The sequence below is a fragment of the Giraffa tippelskirchi genome, chromosome 4 (assembly GCF_054371585.1).
Source record: "Giraffa tippelskirchi isolate mGirTip1 chromosome 4, T2T-mGirTip1v1.2.pri, whole genome shotgun sequence".
Lineage (NCBI taxonomy): Eukaryota > Metazoa > Chordata > Mammalia > Artiodactyla > Giraffidae > Giraffa > Giraffa tippelskirchi.
Genome location: NC_137278.1, coordinates 130,039,688 through 130,052,391, shown reverse-complemented (window position 1 = coordinate 130,052,391; position 12,704 = coordinate 130,039,688). Strand labels below are relative to the sequence as shown.

The window sequence follows — 12,704 nt, the reverse complement described above, 5'->3', positions numbered from 1 at the left end:
AGGAACAAAGCTGAGTGGTAACTCATAGGGTGATGGGGTTAGGGTGAGCGGGCATTTATTGGATTGTGAGGGATGGACCACCCTCTAGGTTTTATCCCGTGAGCTACCCTTTGAACCGGACAATTTCCCAGATAGGACATGGAGATAGCTGGAAGACCAGGGAACTGGAGGACTTCTCCTTGGGAGACCTCCCCGAGACTGGAGAGACAAGGGGCTGTTGCAGTCTGGCTTATCTCCCAGGCCCTCGGGGCATGGCATGCCTCAGGACCTGTTAGAGCTTAGTGAGTTGGAGAGGTCGCCGTTTCTCCACGTCATTACAAACTTAGGTCCAGGCCTGTTGATGCCCTGTGGCCAACTGTGTCCCCCATGTTTGCTTTGGAGAAATTATACCAAATTCCCTAGTGAGGTGTTCCCTTCTGAATATAAAGAGTGCCCCTGTAACCTTCCTTTGTGCAAATCTTAGGCCATTTTCCTAGGGTTACCTACTGGAAGTGGAATTGCTGAGTCAAAGGCTATGAATATTATTAAGGTTTTTGATTCTTATTCCGGGAGGCACTATTATCCATTACTAGAAAAAGAGATGTAAAAGTCCCCACCCTTGTCGGCTAGGAGACAGCTGATGGCTAAGTAACTAGTGTAAGAGGTGACCTGTTTTTCAGAGAAGCAGAGCCATATCATAATGTCTATAATAAATTGAATTAGATCATAAAATGTGATGTGAGTGCAGCAGATCACATAGCATTAAACAAATTGGACTGCCTGGTTCCCTGGAGATACTCAGGTCAGAAAGCGCCAGACAGATGTAATGGGGTTATCAATGTGCTTCCCTGAGAGTAGGAAGTGTGGGGGCAGCAAAAGCTGACGTTGCATTTACTAAAGGTAACTTCTGTGTAATTGGGATTAGGACCATCGGAGGGCAAAGAACTAGCATTTCTCTCTTAGGGAGCTCTTTGTTTAATGAGAGAGATCACCAGCTACAAATCAAATTATCCCAGGAAGGAGATTTTGCCCTGGAATAAGCAGTAATGTTCTAACATTCGGTCCACAGTTGGGATGGTTAATGCACATGGAAGCTGTAAAGCTTCACTGGTGTGGGGTGCAGTGCTGGGCCCTAGGGAGTCGGAGATGAAAGACTCAGTCCCTATCTTAAGGAGGTCACGGTCCACCGAACGAATCTTGTAGAATGAGCTGTAGTGTAATAGAGGAATGTGTGGAGGAGGTCCAGGATGGCACAAAGGAGGGAGTGATTAACTTACCTGCTGGAGGAGGAGGTGAGGTGAACTGGTTTGCAAAGAATGAGTAGAGGATTGCCAAGTGGGCAAGTCGGGGGAGGCACAGGTAGAGGGAGGGGTATCCGTGTGACCTGGGTGGCCCCACAATTTGGACTGCAAATACGCCCCAGCTCATCCCCAGAATTTAGTGCTCTAGATCCTGCCAGAGCAGATTTAAAGCTTAGCCTGGGGCTCTCTGAGGCTCCTCTCTCTCCCCAGCATCCCTGCGATCACTGGTGTTGAGTAACAGCAGAGCCATTGTGATCCTGGCTCAGTGGCCACCTTGTTGCAAAGGGGGCCAAAGTTAATGAGGAGCCAGCCCAGGGCAGCCGGTCCTCAAGGCAAAATTGGAGGTGTGAGAAAGGGTGCTGGAGTGATGTCTTGCCCTGAGAAGGTATCATCCTTGCACTCCTGGGTGGACCAGTCAGAATTTCCCATTTAAAACTCTTGGTTTTTCCACCTGGCCCTTTCCAACTGGCATGCAGCCTCCTGCCCTGGTAATGTAGAGTGCACAGATTCTAATCCTAGATGTCTGTATTTGTTTCCTACAGCTGCTATGACAAAGTACCATACACTGAGTGGCTTAAAACAGAAATTTATTGTCGTATGATTCTGGAGAAATCTGCAGGGCCATGCTCCCTCTAAAACCTGTAGGGGACCCTTCCTTGCCTCTTCTTAGCTTCTGATGGTTTATCATCCTTCTTTGACATTCCCTGGACCAGAGACACATCACTCCAGTCCTCCATCCTCACATGGAGTTCTCCCTGTGCCCTTCTGTGTCTTTACATGGTTGTCACTTTATTTATTTTTTAAAAATCTTCAATTAATTTGCTACAATATTGCTTCTGTTTTATGTTTTGGTTTTTTGGCCACCAGGTATGTGGGAACTTAGTTCCTCCAGCAGGAACTGAAACCGCACCCACTGCAATGGAAGGCAAAGTCTTAACCACTGGATTATCAGGGAAGTCCTGGCTGTCACTTTATAAGGACACCGGTCATACTGGATTAGGTGCCTGCTCTACTCCAGGGTGGGCTTCTCAGGTGACTTTAGTGGTAAAGAACCCGCCTGCTATTACAGGAGACGTTAAGAGATGTGGGTTTGATCCCTGGGTCGGGAAGATCCCCTGGAGGAGGGCATAGCAACCCACTCCAGTAGTCTTGCTTGGAGAATTCCTTGGACAGAGGAGCCTGGCAGGCTACAGTCCGTAGGGTTGCACAGAGTCAGACACGACTGAAATGTCTTAAGCCAGACACGCGCGCTACTCCAGTAGCACTTTCTTGGTGGCTCAGTGGTAAAGAATCCACCTCCAATACAGGAGACACAGGTTTGATCCCTGGGTCAGGAAGATCTCCTGGAGAAGGAAATGGCAATCCACCCCAGTATTCTTGCCTGGGAAATCTCATGGACAGAGGAGCTTGGTGGGCTAGAGTCTACGTGGTTGCAAAAGAGTGGGACATGACTTAGCCACTACACAGCTATTGCAGTGTAACCTCATCTTAATTAATTACACCTGTAGTGACCATCGATTTCCAAATGAAGTCACTTTCTGAGGTACTAAGGCTTAGGACTTCAATATAGCTTTTTGGTGCTCTTAGGGTGGGGGCATAATTTAATCTGTAACAGCATCTCTGAGACACATCAGAAAGCCTGCAGAGGGCAAGGAAGGCCTGCCACCTCCCAGGGCACTGAAGTGCCTCCCACTCAGGGGTGATACTCCGGGAACACAGTGTTCACATCTTTCTGCTTAAAGATCCAAGGCTGCCCGGGGTTGTGGCTACAGGTGTGGGTTCCCAGAAGCTGGGGCTCTGCCACACTGCAATGATGTTGGGTCTGGAGAAGCTTGTATAGTTGAGTCCCTGTCAAGGGAGCCACTTTGGGGCTTGTTCACAGCCATTCTTCAGGAAAAGAGGCTCCCAGTGTAATGTCCAGACCTTTTCCCTTCCAGGACAGGTTAAGATGTGAGGAAGGGATCTAATTATGACCCAGTGTTTTTTTTTCTCCAGAATTTTCCTGGATATTTTTGTTTTCTCATTAAAGAAATAAACCTTGTTGGTAGTTTTATTATGATATCCTGAAACTTACAGATGAATAAAAAGGATTAATAGTTTTAATAAAATTGAGTTTTTTCTACAAGATGCAGCGTGTGCCTTTCAGTTTACTCAAGACCTCTTTCGTGCCGCTCAGTAGTAGTTTTCATGTTATTCTTGCGTGTTACTTGTCTGCTCAGTTTTTTCATCTCTACTTATTACTGTAATGGGAATCTATTCTCTCATTCTGTTACCTAATCAGCTGTGCGTAGTGTTATAGGAAAGCTATTGATTTTTGCATGGTAATCTTGTACCAAGACACATTTCTGGTGTCTTTTAAAAAAGTATTTATTTATTCGGCTGTGCCGGGTCTCAATTGTGAAGCCCAGGTTTAGTTGCTTCATGGCATGTGGGATCTTCCCAGACCAGGAATTGAACTGGTGTCCCTTGAATTTCAAGGCAGATTCTTAACCACTGGACCATCAGGGAAGCCCTTCATAGAATTTTAGATGATGGCCATTCTGACTGGTGTGAGCTGATACCTCATTGTAGCCTTGATTTGCATTTCTCCAATAATTAGCAGTATGGAACATCTTTTCACATACCTGTTGGACTGGCTTCTTTGAAGAAATGTCTGTTCATTTCCAAGGCAAACCATACAATATCACAGTAATCCTAGTCTATGCCCTGACCAGTAATGCTGAAGAAGCTGAAGTTGAATGCTTCTATGAAGAACTATAAGACCTTCTAGAACTAATACCCAAAAAAGATGTCCTTTTCATTATAGGGGACTGGAATGCAAAAGTAGGAAGTCAAGAGATACCTGGAGTAACAGACAAATTTGGCCTTGGAGTACAAAATGAAGCAGGTCAAAGGCTAACAGAATTTTGCCAAGAGAATGCACTGGTCATAGCAAACACTCTTTCAACAACACAAGAGAAGACTCTACACATGGACATCACCTGATGGTCAACACTGAAATCAGATTGATTATATTCTTTGCAGCCGAAGATGGAGAAGCTCTATACAGTCAGCAAAAACAAGACTGGGAGCTGACTGTGGCTCAGATCATGAACTCCTTATTGCCAAATTCAGACTTAAATTGAAGATAGTAAGGAAAACCACTAGACCATTCAGGTATGACCTAAATCAAATGTCTTAAGGTTATGCAGTGGAAGTGACAAATAGATTCAAGGGATTAGATCTGATAGAGTGCCTGAAGAACTATGGATGGAGGTTCATGACATTGTACAAGAGACAGGGATCAAGACCATCCCCAAGAAAAAGAAATGCAAAAAGGCAAAATGGTTGTCTGAGGAGGCCTTACAAATAGCTGAGAAAAGAGAAGCTCAAGGCAAAGGAGAAAAGGAAAGATATACCCATTTGAATGCAGAGTTCCAAAGCATAGCAAGGAGAGATAAGAAAGCCTTCCTCAGTGATCAGTCCAAAGAAATAGAGGAAAACAATAGAATGGGAAAGACTAGAGATCTCTTCAAGAAAATTAGAGATACCAAGGGAACATTTCATGCAAAGATGGGCTCAATAAAGGACAGAAGTGGTATGGACCTAACAGAAGCAGAAGATATTAAGAAGAGGTGGCAAGAATACACAGAACTATACAAAAAAGATCTTAATGACCCAGATAACCATGATGGTGTGATCACTCACCTAGAGCCAGGCATCCTGGAATGCGAAATCAAGTGGGTCTTAGGAGGCATCATTATGAACAAAGCTAGTGGAGGTGATGGAATTCCAGCTGAACTATTTCAAACCCTAAAAGATGATGCTGTGAAAGTGCCGCACTCAATATGCCAGCAAATTTGGAAAACTCAGCAGTGGCCACAGGACTGAAAAAGGTCAGTTTTCATTCCAACCGCAAAGAAAGGCAATGCCAAAGAATGCTCAAACTACTGCACAATTGCACTCATCTCACATGCTAGCAAATAATGCTCAAAATTCTTCAAGCCAGGCTTCAACAGTATGTGAACCGTGAGCTTCCAGATGTTCAAGCTGGATTTAGAAAAGACAGAAAATAGAGATCTGAACCAGAGATCAAATTGCCAACATCCGTTGGATTGTTAAAAAAGCAAGAGAGTTCCAGAAAAAAGTCTACTTCTGCTTTATTGACTGCGTCAAAACCTTTGACTGTGTGGATCACAGCAAACTGTGGAAAATTCTTCAAGAGATGGGAATACCAGACCACCTGTCCTGCCTTCTGAGAAATTTGTATACAGGACAAGAAGCAACAGAACTGGACATGGAACAACAGAATGGTTCCAAATCGGGAAAGGAGTACATCAAGGCTGTATATTGACACCCTGCTTATTTAACTTATATGCAGAGTATATCATGCGAAATGCTGGGCTGAATGAAGCACAAGCTGGAATCAAGATTGCCAGGAGAAATATCAATAACCTCAGATATGCAGATGACACCACCCTTATGTCAGAAAGTGAAGAACCTAAGGGCCTCTTGATGAAAGTGAAAGAGGAGAGTGAAAAAGTTGACTTAAAACTCAACATTCAGAAAACTAACATCATGGCATCTGGTCCCATCACTTCATGGCAAATAGATGGGGAAACAGTGGAAACAGTGACAGATTTTATTTTTGGGGGCTCCCAAATCACTGCAGATGGTGACTGCAGCCGTGAAATTAAAAGACGTTTGCTCCTTGGAAGAAAAGCTATGTCCAACCTAGACAGCATATTAAAAAGCAGAGACATTACTTTGGCAACATTACTTTGCCATCTAGTCAAAGCTATGGTTTTTCTAGTAGTCATGTATGGATATGAGAGTTGGACTATAAAGAAAGCTGGGCGCCGAAGAATTGATGTTTTTGAACTGTCGTGTTGGAGAAGACTCTTGAGAGTCCCTTGGACTGCAAAGAGATCCAACCAGTCAATCCTAAAGGAAATCAGTCCTGGGTGTTCATTGGAAGGACTGATGCTGAAGCTGAAACTCCAATGCTTTGGCCACCTGATGCGAAGAAGTGACTTATTGGAAAAGACCCTGATGCTGGGAAACATTGAAGGCAGGAGGAGAAGGGGACGACAGAGGATGAGGTGGTTGGATGGCATAAGCAACTCAATGGATGGACATGAGTTTGAGTAAGCTCAGGGAGTTGGTGATGGACAGGGAAGCCTGGTGTGTTGCAGTCCATGGGGTCCCAAAGAGTCGGACAGGACTGAGCGACTGAACTATTTAAGTCTTCTACCCATTTTTTTTTTTTTTAATATTGAGCTGTATGAACTCTTTGTAATATTTTGGAAATCAATCCCTTCTTGGTCACATTGTTTGTAAATATTTTCTCCCATTCTTTAGGTTGTATTTTCGTTTTGTTTATGGTTTTCTTTGTCGTGCAAAAGCTTTTAAGTTTAATTTGGTCCTATTTATTTTTGCTTTTATTTTCATTACTCTAGGAGATCAAAAATATATTGCTGTGGTTTATGTTAAAGAGTGTTCTATGTTTTCCTCTAGGAGTTTAATAGTATCCAGTCTTAACACTTAGGTCTTTTGTCTATTTTGAGTTTATTTTTGTATATGGTGTTGGAATATAGGCCTTTTAAGTCTCTTCCAACAATTCTTAGAGGGCAGGAGCAAGAAGTTCTAGAGAAATCTCAACAGATATATAGGTTGTAATCAAATTGTGATGGCCCTGGTTCATTTTGCCTACCCCAGACAAAGCTGAGTGCTTCTATATCTGCTTCAGGGCTGAATTTTTTTCTCTGCTATTCATTGACTGCCCATCTCACAGTTCTAGCTGTTCTTGGTAAATCTAGCAAATACTCTTTCTTGTATTTTATAAGAAAGGACCAGAGAAACTCTACCTTCTTTAAAAAAGGAGGGTAGTCGTTTCAATTTGGCAAAAGATTAGAGGTGGAAAAAGATAAATTCATGAGATACATTCAGATTCTATGTCTATTCCCTTTTGCCCCAGCCCAGAAGTCTGAATCGGTCTCCCACTTTTTTTTTTAAAAAATTAACTGCAAAATAAAAGGCCCCAAGAGGTGTTTTAGTGGGAGTAAGAGTATCTTGGATTGAATTTATATCTATGTCAGATAATGTGTTTCTAGAGATAAGCAGTAATAGTTATTTTCAGAACCTCATGAGAGTTTGTTCAGTAAACTAATGAATGGGTATTACTGACAAGCTTTCCAAAGTAGAAACTATATGAAACTGTAATCAGATGGTAAAAGGTAATAGAGGAGAAGCCCTTGGTTTCTGCTATGGGGAGTTCATGTCATTTCTAAAGAAGATTCACAATTTACTGTTCAATTGAAGGCAATTCAATTTTATGCAGGAAGGGGCTGCATGGAATTGTATTTCTAGGAATCCACACAAACCATGAAAAGCATGAGGAGTTCTTCACCGAGCTCTGTTGTTAACTGGCTTGGGCAAGTCCCTGTTCCAGGCTTATTTCAGCTTTCTAGTCTGTGAAATATTCTGTGTACATTTACAGTCCCATTTGAGAGAAATGAGGTAAGGTGATAAAAACGTTGAGTATATAGAATTATACAGATGTGAAGCACTGAATCTGCAGCAACCTTAAGGATATCCCAGGCCTACTGGTTAAAAGTGAAATATGAACTTCTCTATGGGCTCAAGAGATCTTATCCCCAAGAAGATAAGACAGGGAGTGAAACCACTGTAAACACACTTGATTTCTAAGCAGGGCAAGGTTTGGTTAGAAACAGATAAGATAAATGTATTTAATGAATACAAATGTGCTCAAATCTGATAGCAAGGACTTGGCAAGTGGTCCTTGGTTAACACCTACTTCTCCCAAATTCCTGAATGACTTCCTATGTGGATCTGGAAGTCCCAAAGCTTCTTTCTTCAAAGCTTGCTTTTCTGTTTTGTTCTAATCTGTTTCTGTTTCTAATCTAATCTGTTTCTGTTTTGTTCTAATCCCTGTATTAGTCGTTTCCTTCTGCTTCTGTCCAACGGAGAAAGCAATGGCAACCCACTCCAGTACTCTTGCCTGGAGAATCCTAGGGACGGCGGAGCCTGGTGGGCTGCCGTCTATGGGGTCGCACAGAATTGGACACGACTGAAGACTGAAGCGACTCAGCAGCAGCAGCAGCAGCTGTCCAAATATCTCAGTTGTGATCCCAGAGAAAGGAGGAAGGAGGTTTGTGCCAGTTTAAATGGGTTCTGTCTACCAGAGCCTTACTGAGGCTGGAGCAAGGTGTAAATGAGTACAGTATAGGCAATTCCTTTTCTTTCACCTATCATTTTATTTCATATTTATTTACTTTTGGCGCGCGGGCTTTTGCCACGAGTGGGGGCTATTCTGTAGTTGTGTTGCTCAAGCTTCTCATTTCGGCGGCTTCTCTTGTTTCGAGCAGGGGTTCTAGGTGCTCCGGTTTCAGCAGTTCGCCTGGGCTTAGTTGCCCTGAGGCATGCGGAATCTTCCTGAACCAGGGATTGAACCTGTGTCCCCTGCATTGGCAGGCAGATTCTTATCCATTGGACCACCAGGGAAGTCCTCTTTTTAAATATAAAATTTATTGTTTATTTAATTTTAGTTGTTCTGCACCTTCCTGCTTTGTCTGGGCTTTCTCTAGTTATCGCTAGCAGGAGCTACTCTTTGTTGTGGTACTCAGGCTTCTCATTGCTGTGACTTTTCTTGTTGTGGAGCATAGACTCTAAGTGCTCAGCCTTCAGTAGCTGTGGCACTCGGGCTCTAGAGCACTGACTCAGTAGTTGTGGTGCCTGGGCTTAGTTGCTCCACGGTATGTGGCATCTTCCTGGACCAGGGATCAAACTTGCGTCCCCTGCGCTGGCAGGTGGATTCTTAGCCACTGTACCACCAAGGAGGTCCAGCGCTCTTTTCAAAAACTTTTTTGGCCATGCTGCACAGCTAGTGTGATCTTAGTTCCTCAACCAGGGATTGAACCCCAGGTCCGTGGTTGTGAACGTGCCAAGTCCTAACCACTGAACCCACCAGGGAATTCCCCAGTCTAGGCGATTTCTGTGGATGATGCTGATGATGACGAATGGAAGGAGAGTGATTTTCGCAGGCAAGAGTCAGTTTGTGTAGCATTTTGTTGTTTTTCTGTATGATGTGTAGTGTCCCAGGCTGGCAGCCTGCTGTGAACAAAGAAAACTGTATTCTGTAGTCTCTCTAGATATGCTGTGACTTGGCAAGGGCTGACTGCATATCATGCACCTGCGTAACCTTTTCAGCTTGACAAAGAATACTGTCTCTCTCTGGCTACCCACTCCCTTCGCAGGAAATGCTCCCAGACAACCGCACAGCAAGCCCTAATTAAGTCTTTCCTCGAATCCTGGAGTCTTTTCCTCCAACGTTTCCTTGGTTTTTGATGTATAATTAAGAGGAATGTGGAGAAACCAAATCAGGTATAAGATGCAGCTGGGATGGGGCACTACCTAATAGCAAGTAAAGACTAAAACCTCTGCCCTAGCAGCTCTTCTGACAGTTTAAACTGGGCAAGAAACGTGGTACATAGACGGAGAAATTAAGATGCTTTTGATGGAAAAACGGTTGCAATTATGTGAGAACATTTCCTCAGACCTTTTGAGTTCCTTGTGTTTCGTGCCTTTTTGTCTCTAAATAAGAGAATCTCAATGTTTTCCAGCCAATATTTAAAAATAATACAGGTAAGGTGCTTAGTGCTTCCCTAGGCAGGCTGTGAACACATCCTTACAATGAGATGCAAAATTTGGGTCTTTGTCTACTTACCTGAAAAGAGAGTCCCACAGATTTTATCATGTTCCCAGAGGTTCAAGACCTAACCTCTCCCCACCAAAGTTTAAGAACACTAGTATTAGAGGAAGGAAAGATCTAGAGACAAAGATGGGAAAACAGCGACATTTGGAAGTCACACAGAGAGAGTGGAGCTTCTAAAGTTAGGGAAGGACTAAAGTCCAGGCAGCCCCATGGGAGGCAGTAGGTGGTTAAGTGTGTGTTCTCTGTAATGAGGTACTTCTGAGCTCAGACTCAGGGTCTCCATTTATAAACTGTGCTTGCTGTGTGAACTGGGGTAGCTTACATCTCCAAGCCTCAGTCTTCAGTATTCTCATCTGTAAAATGATGGAGGAGATAGAACCTACCTCACAGAGTTGTTGCAAGCCTCCTTGCTTCCCTGTGAGATATGTGTGTGTATGTATGTGTGTGTGTGTGTGGTCTCTGTCTCTACCCATATTTTGCATTTTCCTGTCTATTTTATGTCTCCTCCTCCAAGAATTCTGTGCAGGCCTCAGAAGTTTCTGAGTTCTGTTTTGCTGGGTTCTCCGCACGCCCCACCCCCAATCCCTGCTTTCTTTAGAAGAATAATCAGTGTGAGGTGGTGTCCTTGGCTGAATATCTTCCTCCTCCCAGCTGCTTCCGCACCTCTTTGCTGACCAGGCTGAGAGCAGCATATTTGCTCCTTTCCAAGCTGTGTAGAGAGCTGAAGGTGCCGGCAGCCTAGTGCCTGGGGCCTGGAGCCAACGAGCTCACCTTCTTTGGGAAAGAGAGCACAAAACAGCTCTAGGAAGGGACAGCCTGTCTCTGCAGACAGACAGCTGCCCCAGGGCAGTCTCGCGGCCGCCTCTGCAGCCAATTCCTTTTGTAATTTGCAGAATAGACCAGAAGATGGGGCTCTTGACCCTGGAGTCAAGAGCCAGAGGCACTGACTTTTTCTACATTTGAAATGGAGTCAAATCAGACTTGCAGAGCTCCTAGTAATCCTCTCCCTCTTGCTTCTTCTCTGTGCCCTGACAACTCGTGCCCACTCTCATGAGAGCAACATGGGAGCTGGCTCTTTAGGGAGTGGCAAATGGAGGGCACATCTTTCTTCTGGTCACCATCCTTGTCCCCTCCAGAACTGCCATGTTGCCAGTCAGCCTAAATGACCCCCTGCCTCAGCTTCCCCCCTCTAACCCACCTTACCCCCAGTGGCAGATTTCGCCAGTGGTACCACGTACATAGGACAGTGTCGTATAGTGGCCAGGGACTCTAAAATCAGACAGATCCATCCTTGACTCATCAAATGAGACTCTCCTCACCTCCTCAGAAAAGCCCTCCCGGACCATCCCATCTTCAGGAGCTCTCTCCACCCCCCTGGCCATTACTCTATCGCATAACTTTGCAGTTTACTTTATAGCAGCTCTCATAATCTGTAATTGTGTTCATTTTTATTTGTTTACTGTTTCTCCACTAGATTGCAAGGCTCAAGAGGTGATCATATCCCAGCCTAATATCTACTTAAACTTGAGAAAGTTGCTAAACTTCTAAGCCTCAGTTTTCTTACCAGTGAAATGGATGAACTATGAAGTGTTAGGAATATTAAATGACATAGTGCATTTACACCACTAAACCCAGGTCCTGGTGTGTGGACAAATTCTTTAAAATTTGCAACAGTATCCTATTTCCTATCATATGAGAAAAGAAAGTCTGAACTGATTAGCTGGTTCTCTATAACTTGGTCATTATTTTTCTTTACCACAATTTTTTATTTCCTACTGCTCTTCCCTATACCTTTCTGCTTTGGTCCAAATTGTGGCTATCCTGAATGAGTCTTATGCTTTCCTTGTTGCTAAGTCGTTCCTCAAGAACTAAGATGCTTGTTCTTCTTACTTTGGCTTGACTATTTCTGGGTTTAACCCAAGCCAATGTCCTCTGTGTCATGTTCCAAGTCAAAAAAAATTATTTTCTCTTGGAAATTTTTATAGTCTTTGTTGTCTATATAACTTATATGGCTCTTGTTTTATGTTCTATTATCTTGTCATCATATTAACATTTTCTCTTCTGAATTTTTATAACCTTTGTTGTCTGCATTACTCAAATGGCTCTTGTTTTATATTGTTATCTTGCCATCATATTAACATATATCCTGTCCCCCTGATTAGACCGTAAGCCCTCTGGAGATACGTGTTTTATTTTAGATTTTTCTGCATCTTCAGTGCCATTTGGGCCTGTACTTTTGGGTTTAATATGTTTTTGGTTAGACTAAATTAAAAGTACATATATTCACTTATATATTTATAAGTTATAATTTATTTCTATATACTTATATAACTTATATATTTATAATTATGTTCTATGTGCCCAGCATTCTTTGAGGCTTTGTGGAGTATACAAAAGGTCATAAGAAAAATAATTATTGCCTTCAAAAAATGACAGTGTTACATAAGCTAAAGTTAACATTTAATTAAAGTACTTGACCATAGCATGGTAACTGCTATAAGGAAGGTATGAAGTGCTATGAAGATTCAAAGGGCAGTGATGACATCTCTTAGGGGTATTGAGGAGAGTAGAATAAAGTTTCTTGGAAGAGGTGGCCTTTGAGGCTGACTTTGAAGGATGATTAAGGTTTTGATGGGCAAAAATGGGGGTGAATTACAGATTCAAGGGACAGAATTAGTGAAGAGGTCAACAGAGACTGGGGAAATGAACAC

The 12,704-nt window shown here is 43.2% G+C and overlaps 1 long non-coding RNA gene across 1 annotated transcript; it reads left to right on the top strand.

Moving 5' to 3' along the window:
- Positions 1-1,547: 1,547 nt before the first annotated feature.
- LOC145546207 (uncharacterized) lies at positions 1,548-12,281 on the top strand. Its single transcript, XR_014082659.1, has 3 exons — positions 1,548-1,665; positions 2,148-2,312; positions 8,220-12,281. It is a non-coding gene; the product is annotated as an uncharacterized LOC145546207 (long non-coding RNA).
- The last annotated feature ends 423 nt before the right edge of the window (positions 12,282-12,704 follow it).